General features: G+C 34.6%; 1 protein-coding gene across 6 annotated transcripts in view; it reads right to left on the minus strand.

Moving 5' to 3' along the window:
• The window catches only part of DMD (dystrophin), a 2416375-nt gene that overhangs the window by 969037 nt on the left and 1434848 nt on the right, over positions 1-12490 (minus strand). The window lies entirely within an intron of this gene.

The following is a 12490-nucleotide window of genomic DNA, read 5'->3' on the forward strand; positions in this document are numbered from 1 at the left end:
CTATATTTTGGAAGAGGTTTAGTAATATAGGTACTAGTTCTTTAAAGGTTTGGTAGAATTCTGACATAGAGCCATCTGGTCCTGGGCTGTTCTTTTTAGGGAGATTTTGTATAGTTGATGCTATTTCAGAACTTGATATAGGCCTGTTCAACATTTCCACTTCGTTCTGGCTAAGTCTTGGTAGGTGGCGTACTTCCAAGTATTGGTCGATTTCTTTCAGATTTTCATATTTCTGAGAGTAGAGTTTCTTGTAATACTCATTAAGGATTTTTTAATTTCTGAGCGGTCTGTTGTTATTTCATCTTTGTCATTTCTGATTCATGAGATATCCATTCTTTCCTTTCTCTAAGGTGTCCCAAACAAAAAGGGGTCATTTCCAATTTGCAATCTGTAGGATGAAATCTTTGAACTTAATTACCTGCATGTTATGATCAGTTTCTCCTGATCTATCCTCTATATTTTGTTTGCTAAGACTTCTGATTTGTCACAGTTTAGGGTGGCTGTGACCTCACGGAAATCACATATATTAATATTACCTTGATTCATTAGTCCCCATAGTGCTCATCTGCCACAGTGGCTTTTTGGCACCTGAACCCCCTTCCCTACAGCAGTACTTAATGGTTAGTATGTACTCTGGGAGCTCCATTTTGTTTACTAGCTTGTAAGAAAATGACTTGATCCCCCCAAATACTCTCCCTCCTCCCAACCTCACCCCTCCCCTCCTCTTCCCTGTCTTTCCTCTTCCCTCCTTCCTTCTGGACTATAGTTATGTTTTACCATTCCTATGAATGTGTAGGTGATTATATACTGATTTCATAGTAGTATTGAATACATTGGATACTTTTTTTCCTTTCTTGAGATACTTTACTAAAAGGAATATATTCCAGTTCCATCCAGGTAAACATAAAAGATGTGATGTCTCTATCTTTTTTATGGCTGCACAGTATTCCATGGTGGGATCCAACCTAATTGCACATAATGCAATGATACATTTCTATACCATATGCATGCTTTTACCACAACAAATAAGTAAGCAAGGAGTTGGTTATGTTAATCAGTCAGATATAAGTATTCCACACTGTATATATCAAATTGGCACATTGCACCCCATAAATGCATTAATGTACACAGTTATGATTTAGTAAAGAATTAAAAAAAAAGGAAAAAAAAGAAAATGACTTGAGAAAAGGATCTCCCTGAGATGTGAGTTGACTGGGGATTGCTACCATCTCTACATTGAGAACATAAATGTCTCACTGTCTTCAGCCCTTGGCTTCCACTTGATGTTCACATTTATACACCCAAATGCATGTTTTCTAACCACCTTGTTTTACATGGCCCACAGGCTCCTTTAACCAATCTATCCCAAGTTAAACTCCATACGTTTGATTTGCTTGCCTCTTTCCATCTGGTTACTATCCTTTGTATTTCTTCTCCTAACAGCCTCCCATTCAGTTAGTTCCCTATGCCAAAACATGGGAAATGGTCATTGAGAACCTGCCCTTCATTCCCCTCACCATACAACCTAAACAATGACCAAGTTATTCCGTTTTTTTTTTTTTATCTATCAAGTATTCTTTTAATCTGTCATATCTTTAGAAGTTCTATTCTGTTCATTCATTATCCCTAACCTGAATTACTATAAAACTACTGAACCTGAGTCACTCTTCTGCCAGCTTCACTCTCTTCATTTTATCCTATGAGGGTTCAAATCTAAACAGTAGTCCTAACCTATTCCAGGAAGAAACATTCTTTGAGATTTAAAATCTTCTATGACCTGATCTACCTTGAATATTCTGTTGTCACCACTTCATACTTCATCCTTTAGACCAGTGGTTCTCAACCTACCTAATGCCGGGGCCCTTTAATACAGTTCCTGTGGGTTGCGACCCATAGGTTGAGAATGGCTGCTTTAGACATATAAAAAAAACTCCCTTGTCAAACCTGATTAGGATAAATGGATAGGTATTTTTTAGAAAAATTATTTTTAAAATGGAGGGATCATATAAAGTTGTTTACCCATATTCAAACATTTAAATTTTTCGTAGAACAGATAAATAGTCATTCATTCATCTCTCATTTGGTAGGGAGTCCAAGACTTTCCTTGGAGTATACAGGGTAGACATAAAGTTCATATGCAATTTAAAATAGTTTAACATAGTAAATTACACATGGATTTTATGTCCACCCTGTATATATACTATAATGATTCACTGACTGAAGTTCAAAATAATTTACTGCAAAAATTTTCTACATTTAATATCTGTGACTCTTAGTATGATTTATTTTAAAATGAAGTCATATTTAGAGACATTGGAAAGAATCTGAATGCAAGGTATTTCCAGAGTTTTGTGGTTTCTACCCCTAACCCTCAGTTTTAAACAGTTGCCTCACCTACATCTAATTCAATAGCTTTTTTTTGCTAATCATCTTTGTCACGTCTTCCAAAGCAGTCAACTTAGTCTTTATATAAACAATTCTATTTCTCTTTTCATTCTTATTTCATTAGTTTGTGTCCTCATTAGTTTATTCAAGAAAATTAAAAAACAAGAATCAGTTGCGTATTTTTAGAAAGAAGTATGGAGAATCCTCAAAGAGCTAAAAATAGACCTTCCATTTGATCCCCAAATCTCATTACTAGGTAACTACCCAGAAGATAAAAAAAAAAATCATTTTACCATATGAACGTTTTCACTAGAATGTTTATTGCAGCTAAATTCACAATTGCCAAGATGTGGAAACAACTCAAATGCCTATCAATTCATGAATGGATAAATAAACTATGGTATATGTATACCATGGAATACTAGTCACCTGTAAATATATAGACTTTACATCTTTTGTATTTATCTGGATGGATTTGGAGAACAGCCTCCTAAGTAAAGTATCACAATAATGGAAAATAAGGCATCTAATATACTAAATACAAATATGAAGTTAGTAAATGAACAACTACATGCCCATGCAAGAGAAAAACACAGTTAAATTCAAGAAAGGGGGTGGGGGAAGGGCATTTGATAAGCTCTTACTTAATGGTCCCATTATAGGGGTATATGGCATACATCTTGGGTGAAGGGCTAAATTGCAACTTGGACTTTATCTAACAAATGCAAGCAATGTAACCTAATCATTTGTATCCTTACATTAGTTTGGAAAAAAAAAAAAAAAAGAAGAAGAACTTGTGTAGACAGGTGAGGAACCACACACCATTGACTCTTGGCAATTATAATCTCAAATGGTGGGAGCCAAGGTACATAGTATCAGAGAAGAAACTTCAAATATTTAAAAAAAATCTATAGATCACTAATAGTCATCATTAAGTTCAGAATAGAAATTGGACAGTTGTTTATACACAAAGAGCTTAAAATAAATAAATGAGAAAATTAAATTGTGCTTGTCCAAGACAGCTTTTTTTACTGAACTGTGTATCATCAATGTAGCCCACTTTTTCTCATTTCAATGACTTTCTACTACTATCTTTTCTCTCTGGCATATCCATTTATTCTTCTTTTGACACATCTCATCCTTTAAGGCCCTATGTAGAAATTATGCTCCCTAAAAAACTTTCCCTAACTTCTACTTCTTCAGCCACACCAGAGTTCATGGAAGATCATGAATAAAGTGTATTCACTTGTGTATCTACAGAGAGTGATATAGTTATTACCAGGCACTGCACCAATATATTGGGCTCCAGGAAGTCAGTTTCACTAGACCTTGCCAATTTGCCAAAAATAAAATATGACATAAAAGGATTAACTATGAAGTTAATTTTCATAGTGTTTTGATGAAGAATGTCCTTGAAAGCTTTTCAAGAGTCAACAGAGAACAGATGGGAAGAGACCAGATTTTCCATGTTCACCTGTGGATAATAATGTCTATATGATTTTCTCTGATCTATCCAAAATACCTGTTTGGCTCTATGGATTGCAGCTAATATCTTGTGGCTATAGCCTGGATGAGGATAAAATATCCAATATTAGGCCTAATTACGACTTAATTCGCCTAAAATTTATTAGTTAGGAAACAGTGACAATGAAATAGACAAATGTATAAAATGTTTAAATCAGAGAGCCTCTTTTTGCTATAAGTAGCTATGGAAATTGAAGTCACTTGTCTCTGAAATATATTAAATTCTGAAGAAGACATTAATTATTAACCCAAATCCTTCCAATTTTTAAAGATTAGAACAGATCGGTTCAATTTTCAAAATTAAAACTGTATCCTTGGAAATACAATAACATTATGAAAACCAAAATAAATTGGTTCTGGCTCTTTAGATCTATTTTTAACCTATGCAATAATGTCAAGTATAAAGATTTAAATGCTCAGTTTTATTTAAATGTGAATAAACATTCTTACTATTTAAATTAAGAAAATATTTACCCGCCATCTACAATGTACCAGGCTTTCTGCTAAGTACTGTGGGTTATAGAGATGAGAATAAGATACTACCCTACCTTCATGTAAGCCTTTAATCTTGCTAGGGAAGAAAGACATAGATAAGTATGTACACAAAATATTATAAATTTTTAATAAAAGAACACAAGAAAAACTCAAGAGAACAAACTGCTTCTGTTTCAGAAGAACAGATCACATTCATTAAGGAAATAACACTCAATTTGAGTCTGGAGGAATGGGAAGGATTTTGAGAAAAATGAAAATAAGGAGATGGGAAATTCAACCAAAGTAAATGTGTTTTATAAAAGCTGAAGAACAGAATACTTCAGGTTATTTAATGCTTTAGACATAAACTGAAATAGTGGAAATGATAGACAATGTGGTTGCAAATATAGGTCAGAACAAATTTTATGTTCAGTTCTCTTGCTACTAAGTCTGACCAGCTAAGTTAAGTGAAAGGTTGGTGGACAGAAACTAGAAGTAAATACTAGAGCATGTTAAAGGACAAAACTAGGATAAATAATGCAAAATCTGATCTAGAGTAAAAACTCTGAAGTCAGACTGTGTGGGTGTCTGCATCCTGGTTCAAATGCATGCTAGCTGTGTGATGTTGGGCAAAGAGCTTCACCAGTCTGTGCCTTCAATGCCCTTCTATAAAATTAAAAGCAAAATAGAAACTAATTCTTAGAGTTGTTATGAGGACTTAGCTATGTAAGACACTTGGAACAGTGCCTGACAATATTAAATATTATTACACCACCATCACCATCATCATTATACAAGGGTCTGTATGAGGTATTATAAAGTCAATTGTCTATGGGAAAGCAATTAATATAAATGAGCAAAGTGGTATAGGCGTTGCAAACTAAGACAAGGCTTGCTTACCCAAAGCAGTGCTTCTTAAACTTTAATGTGCACATGAATCACCTGGAAATCTTGTTAAAATGATGACTGTGATTTATTAGATTCTGCATTTCTTAGCAACTCCCAGGTGATGGCTGTGCGCTGAACTAGAGACCACACTTTGAGAAGCAAGAGTTTGAAACAACTGTTACTCACTTGAAGCTGATGATGCCAAGAGAGAATGTGGGAATGAGTGCCCAGTAGACAGATTTAAATTTTCAAAAGAAGACAGAAATCCATATTTTTTTTACAAAGATGAAGTCTTAATTTTTAAATGTTGGCAATTATTTCGACATAGTACCTATGCGAAAACATTGCATGCATTTATGATTCAGCCTGTGGGCACTCTATTTACAAAGTCTGAGACTGATGAAGAGAGAGTCAAGGTCAAACTGATGATGAGAAACAAGGAAGTTCAAGTACGAAGCAAGTGGACTGCAGTTGGGACTGGAGAGATGTAGGGGCAGAATGTAAATGTTTGAGCTAGCTTTTAGCATGGTTTTACAGGGATATGCTGGATATATTTAAAAGATGGCGTATACCATGAAGGGATATTTGAATCATATTAAAACTTTAAGCTTTAAATTTGTAAGAAGTAAGGTGCTGAAAAGCTGTTTGGTTGAAGATGAAAACTAAAAGCTATTTGTTTAGGGGGCTCTGAATCAGTGAGAAGTAAAAGATTTAAGAGAAAACTGTTGTCTCACAACTGTATGTTGAGTAACATGAATTGCAAATGGAGATTTTCAAGAAGTCCTACTACCCTACTTTAATGAATTAGATATGGCTCATTTCTAATTAACAGCATCTATTTGCATGAAAACAATGTGCTAAGGTCTTTAAACAAAAATTTCTTCCCTTAAGTACATTTAGGAATGCCTCCTATTATCTTACTTACATCATTAGTTTGTTTGGCAAACCAGCATAGATTATTTACAGGTAAACTTTAGCTCACAAATTCAGAAATAGAGAGGTTTAAATAAATAACTTACTGATTGTATATTAAATCTTACAAAATAAGTGTTTTTTAACTTGTCTAGACTTAGTTTGAACTTCAATGTATTCTGCTAGAACTGTTTGCCAGAAAGATGGTGATGTTCCATTGAGAAGGGGCTACTGCCAAGATCTTGGTTTCGACATACCATTTCCTTCTAAAAGAAACCGGAGGTTCTTGAAAAAATGGTTAATTCTAACCATTTTAATTTATTTTTATTTTTTTCAGTGTATTTATATTTTATTTCAACAGATAAGAAAACAGATTCACCCTTCCAGGCTTATAATCATGGAAGACAAGCTGTGAAATACTCACATGAAAATAAAAAGTTCCACCAACTAAACTCCTGAGCTCTGGGGTTAGAAGCATAAATAATTCAAAAGAATCTCCAGTTAACCTGAGGTAGGGAAAGTCCTAGGTGAGTCTGGGCCATTTGAGCAGGAAGCTTAAAGAAGCTCCCACTGGCCAACCATAATAACTCTAATTTATAATAACCTATTGAATAAATAAGGTTCTATGAGTCCATATTGATATCAATGAAGAGAAAGAGAAGCTTTTTTATAAGAAAAAAAGAAGAGAAGAAAGTTGCTAAGTGTAGGATCACTTCAGGATTAGGCAAATCACCATTTTGCATGCCCCAGAGTAATAACTGAGTAAGGGAAGGGTTATTGATGAGTACTAATGTCAGGTAGCTATCAAGGGACCGCCAAGACTCGCTCAGGAACAAAGTGGGGGCCTTGTCTTGGTGCTGCTTTAAGCAATTGTCCACCTGAGGTAGGGAAAAAAGACATAAAGGACACGGTGAGACCATCTTGGTGCTGCCCCACCTTAATCCTACTCTAAGCAACTGCCACACCTGAGAAAGGAAGAATGCCCCCTCGACCAGGCAGCCCAGGCATGATAGGATTTGGAAAATCTCCTAGAGCAGGCGTCCTCAAACTGCAGCCCGCGGGCCACATGAGGCAGTGTGAATTGTATTTGTTCCCATTTTGCTTTTTACTTCAAAATAAGATATGTGCAGTGTGCATAGGAATTTGTTCATAGTTTTATTTTTTAAACTATAGTCCGGTCCTCCGATGGTCTGAGGGACAGTGAACTGGCCCCCTGTTTAAAAAGTTTGAGGACGCCTGTCCTAGAGTAACCTAAGGCTAATTATCTTGCTGTTAACTGTACCTCAAAGTGGTTCCATGGTAACATCTGAATCATGAGGTGAGCCCAACCGAGACAACATAAAACATGACCCCAGACCACATAACCAAGGCCTTCTTTTGTAACAAAAAGGGGCCAACTCATTGTCTATGGCAAATGTATCTTGCTCTATAAACCTCTACCTTGCTCTTTCTCTGTAAACTTATCTTCCTCTTCCTGAATATACTTTATTTCATGCGTGCCTTGCTTTTGGTGGTTCTGGTCATTCTTCAGCCAAGAGAACACCAAGAACTGGGAACACAGACAAATGCCTGAATCCCATTTACTAATTTTAAAGAAAAAAACATTATAATTCAAGATTTGATAGTCACCACCTTAACCAAGTGATCAATCTTAGCATCATTCAGAGTGGGACTACCTCAGATTATGCATCTCCTGATGTAATATGCTACAAAGTACACAGCATTTTATTATATATTCAAGCCAAAAAATGTTTGACTTCCATCTTTTCATATCTTAGTTAAACCTAATTTCCAGTTTACAACAAATTCAGAGAATAGAGAACTAGTTAAGTGATACTGTTAACTAGGGGAGAAATCAGAAACATTAAGAAAGGTTAGATATTTGGGTGGTGCCTGTGGCTCAGTGGGGAGGGCTCCAGACCCATATACCAAGTGTGACGGATTTGAACCTGGCTCTGGCCAAACTGCAACAAAAAAATAGCCCGGCGTTCCAGCAGGTGCCTGTAGTCCTAGCTACCCCAGGAGGCTGAGGCAAGAGAACAGTTTAAGCCCAGGAGTTGGAGGTTGCTGTGAGCTGTGACACCACAGCACTCTACTGAGGGCAATAAAGTGAGATCTGTCTCTAAAAATAAATAAATAAATAAATAAATAAAAATTTGAAAAAAAAAAAGGTTAGATATTTTTTGAGGCTATTGTCCTAGACTTCTTCAAATGTCAATATTAGTAATAAGAAAAAGAGGTGGGAAGGCTATTTTAGACTAAAAAGGGCTAAAGAAACATAACCAAACGCAATGCAAGAACAATGATGGGATATTGGTACACACAAAACCTTAAAAAAACATAAAAGACATTTTTGAACTACTGGGGAAATGTGAATATTGAATGGATACTACTAATAATATAGGACTGCCTTTTAGGGGACATGATAAATAAACTTGGTTATACATGGTATCCCCAAATAAGGTGAAGGATGCTAAATTCTTTGGAGATAAAGTATAATGGTGTTTGTAACTTATTTTCAAATGTTAAAACAACTAAATAAGTTTGGTGTATTCTGTGTATATATGCACGTGTGTGTGTGAGTGTGTGTGTGTGTATTATACCCTATATTTGAGAGAGATGGAGAAGGGGTGGAGTGGGAGAGTAAAAGTATATATGACCAAATGTTAACCATTGTTGACTTTAGGAATTTGGGACAAGAAGAAGAGGATATATGGATATTCATTATGCTATTTTTTGAAATTTTTCTATGCTTGAAGTTTTCAATAAAAAAAATCTTAGGAAAGAAAAATTTCAAGAAATTTTTTAAATCAGGTAACATTTAAATTAAAACTGCTACTCTTTGTATGCCAGTACAATAATTGCCTTATCTGTGAAATATCAGTAGCAATACCACAGTTGTCCAAAAGGAGGAAAATATATAATCTCTTAAAACAATTTTTATTGCTCAGGGTTATGATTTAGAGATTCCTTAGTTTAGGAATTCCACTTCCTCTCACCTTGCTTCACTCTCCCATTCAATCTTTTGTCAACTGGCGTTGTGCTAAGTAAAATCCTCACTAATTATGTTGTCAGCAATTCATTGCCTGAAACCTGGCCCCCCATATTTCCTTGACTGGTACATCTCCTACAATACTTCAGAAGAGAAGGTGTGTATAAAGACAGTGACAGCATGTTGATATGACTAAAACCATTGTAAATTAGGATAAGATGATGGGAAGATAAATAGACAGCTGAATAGAAATAGTTATGATCATTTTTTATGCCATAGTTCCCTTTGGCAATCTGGTAAAGCCTGGGACTCCTCAGAAGAATGTTGTTGATGACATAATATAAAATCTATGACTTCAAAGAAAACCAATGTACTAAAATACAGTTATAAAACTATTACAAAAACAACTTTTGATATAGTAATATGTGTGCTCATTTTTAACACATTAAATAATAAGATCTTATGGCAGAGCTAATAACTACTGAAGTTTAGAAATATTGATAAGTGTGAACGATATTTTAAGATATCTTCACTAACTTATAAAAATATACGTAATTTTACAGGTACTTCTGTGTTCTACAGGTGTTAGTGTTTTTTGTTTGTTTGTTTGTTTTTGCCTACATTTAATGTTGAATGGAATACTTGATTTCAGTTAGAAGTTAGTAAAAACAAAAAGGTAATTTTTTTTCTACATTCAAGATCATAGCCCTTCTTGAATTCTATCCATTGACCTGAATTTAGGAACCTTTGTACACAGGCTTGCTTTGTTTTAACCTGTGACTTCCCTTCATAAGCTGATAGTTTTTTATTTGCTGTTTCTTGTTTACAAAGATCATTTTGGTGACTAAGCCATCATTGAACTCATTACTACCATGCTGAAACCTATACATGTTACCCAGTTCTTCTGCTATGTAATTGAAGCAGGAATGGATTTTCTAGCTCAAAACGCACAGCTAACTGACTATATTTTTCATCTGCTTCCAACACAGACTAACTTTAATGGATGTCCACTACTATTTGAACTTTTGAGAATTTTCTTTTCATATTTTTGATATCTTGTATTTTCAAAAAGAAAGGTTTAAAACTATGTTCTATAAGGCTTCAAATAGTTTCACAGACTTATTTTGCTTAAATTGTATACTTTCTTTCATATACGTCCCTAGACTAGGGAATGTTAAATATTTCTAACAGCTGGGCGGCACCTGTGGCTCAAGGAGTAGGGTACTGGCCTCATATGCCAGAGGTGGCAGGTTCAAACCTGGCCCTGGCCAAAAAAAAAAAATAAATAAATAAAAAATAAATACTTCTAACAGCTGTATTTAAAGTGCAGTACCAACTAAGAATACTGTTGTTAAGTTGAATAGGCATCTTACTTTTTTCACCTGTGCAATAAATCACTTCTATTTCCTTCTTTAATAAATAACTTCTGCTGGGTCTCACTGAAAGCATGCAATTGATTAACAATATTTCATTATAGCCCTCTTGCAATTGTTACGTTAACATATTCTTTATGAAATATTATTTTGCTTATTTGTCCTCGATTTGCTGCTCAAATCTTGACAATAGCTGTAAGTGTGTTGGTAGAACTACTACGTATATTTTATTACATTTTTATATTTAATAAAATTTAAATGACATGAAAATCTTCAGGAAATATGCCACAAAACTGATTTCGGTAGAAATTTAAGTATGCTACCATTTAGTTTTAAAATGTAGCATGAAGTAGTAGACAACTTTAAAAGCTGAGGTTAAAAAAAACCAAAACTTCAAGGAAGCTGATCTTGACTTTTTAAAGTACAAAAGTGTAATATTTAATGTAGGTCAAAATGTTTACGTGGGAAAATTTTTTTTCTAACCAATTATAGCCAAATCCCTAGATGTAATTAACCTACAATTTGTATAATATTTCACAACAGAGTCAGCATATACCATTTTCTTATAAACTTAGAGGGCCCTAAAATTTTAGGACTTATTTACTGAAATGGACATATTGCCCTATCTTTATTTCTAAGGTATAGTTTACATTTAGAAGCCTATAACAGATAAGATTTTAAAAATTCAGGTGAATGAGATTTACCAAAGAGAATATTAATATGCTCTATTCAAATATTACATGAGCAAGATATTTAAAAACAAGAAATGACACATTATGTATAATATAGAAAAATAATTCTCTAATCCCCTTTATGAATTCAAAATATATATATTTGATGGCATGCTATTCAATATATCTTAACCTTCTCATTTCTTACTAGTTTAATTTAGACTAGTTTTGATCCTAGTTCAGAAATGACATTATTCAGGCTTACACTTGTTCATAGTGTAAACATATCAGTTATTTAAATAATGGAATACTTGTATGATTAATAGAAGGATTTCAATCTGGGAGACTAGCTTATGACTTACCTAAGGAAGTAGCTTAACTACAAAGTTTAGTTCTTTATTAAATCCATAAAAAATCAAGACTATTTTCTGAACCAAGATTTAATATAAAAATATTTGGAGATGGCAACACTATTGTGGTTTAACTTTGGCAGGGTATGTGTGTGTGCATGTGTGCTTGTGTATATGTGTAGGTTAACTAATGTATATATTTTGTACAAGAATAAGAACTGTATTTACTTTCTGAATAATGGAACCTGAGTAAAGGAGGCAAGGGGCCTGGGCAAAGACATAATTTCAGAATCCTCTTTCTAATACATCTTTTTTCTTTTTTTTGAGACCACAATCTTGCTATGTTGCCCTTCATAGAGTGCTATAGCGTCATAGCTCACAGCAACCTCCAACTCTTGGGCTAAAGCGATTCTCTTGCCTCAGCCTCCCAAGTAGCTGGGACTACAGGCGCCCGCCACAACACCTGGCTATTTTTTGTTTGTAGTTGTCATTGTTGTTTGGCAGGCCCGGGGTGGATTCGAACCTGCCAGCACCCTGTATGTGGCTGGTGCTTTCTAATACATCTTAACCAAAGGTGTTCACCAAAGAGTTGTTCCAGCTTCCCGAACGTTAAAATTCACTAATTATGTAGATAACAGGTAGGAGTCAAGGGCTTGCTATAGAACCAAATTTTCGTTGTTCATAACAGTAGTGTCCATTGGTGAATACAGGCCAAGTTTTCCCTTTATGAAACAAGACACTTTAGCATCAACAACTGGTAGCATAATACAAAATCCCACTTATAAAATATCCATGTAGAATGTAAATGTTTTGGCACAATAACTGAGATAACGCCGGAAAGGCTATGTTAACCACTGTGATAAAAATGTGTCAAATGGTTTATGAAGTGAGTGTATGATGCCCCATAATCATATCATTGTA

The sequence above is a fragment of the Nycticebus coucang genome, chromosome X (genome assembly GCF_027406575.1).
Source record: "Nycticebus coucang isolate mNycCou1 chromosome X, mNycCou1.pri, whole genome shotgun sequence".
In the NCBI taxonomy this organism is placed as follows: Eukaryota; Metazoa; Chordata; class Mammalia; order Primates; family Lorisidae; genus Nycticebus; species Nycticebus coucang.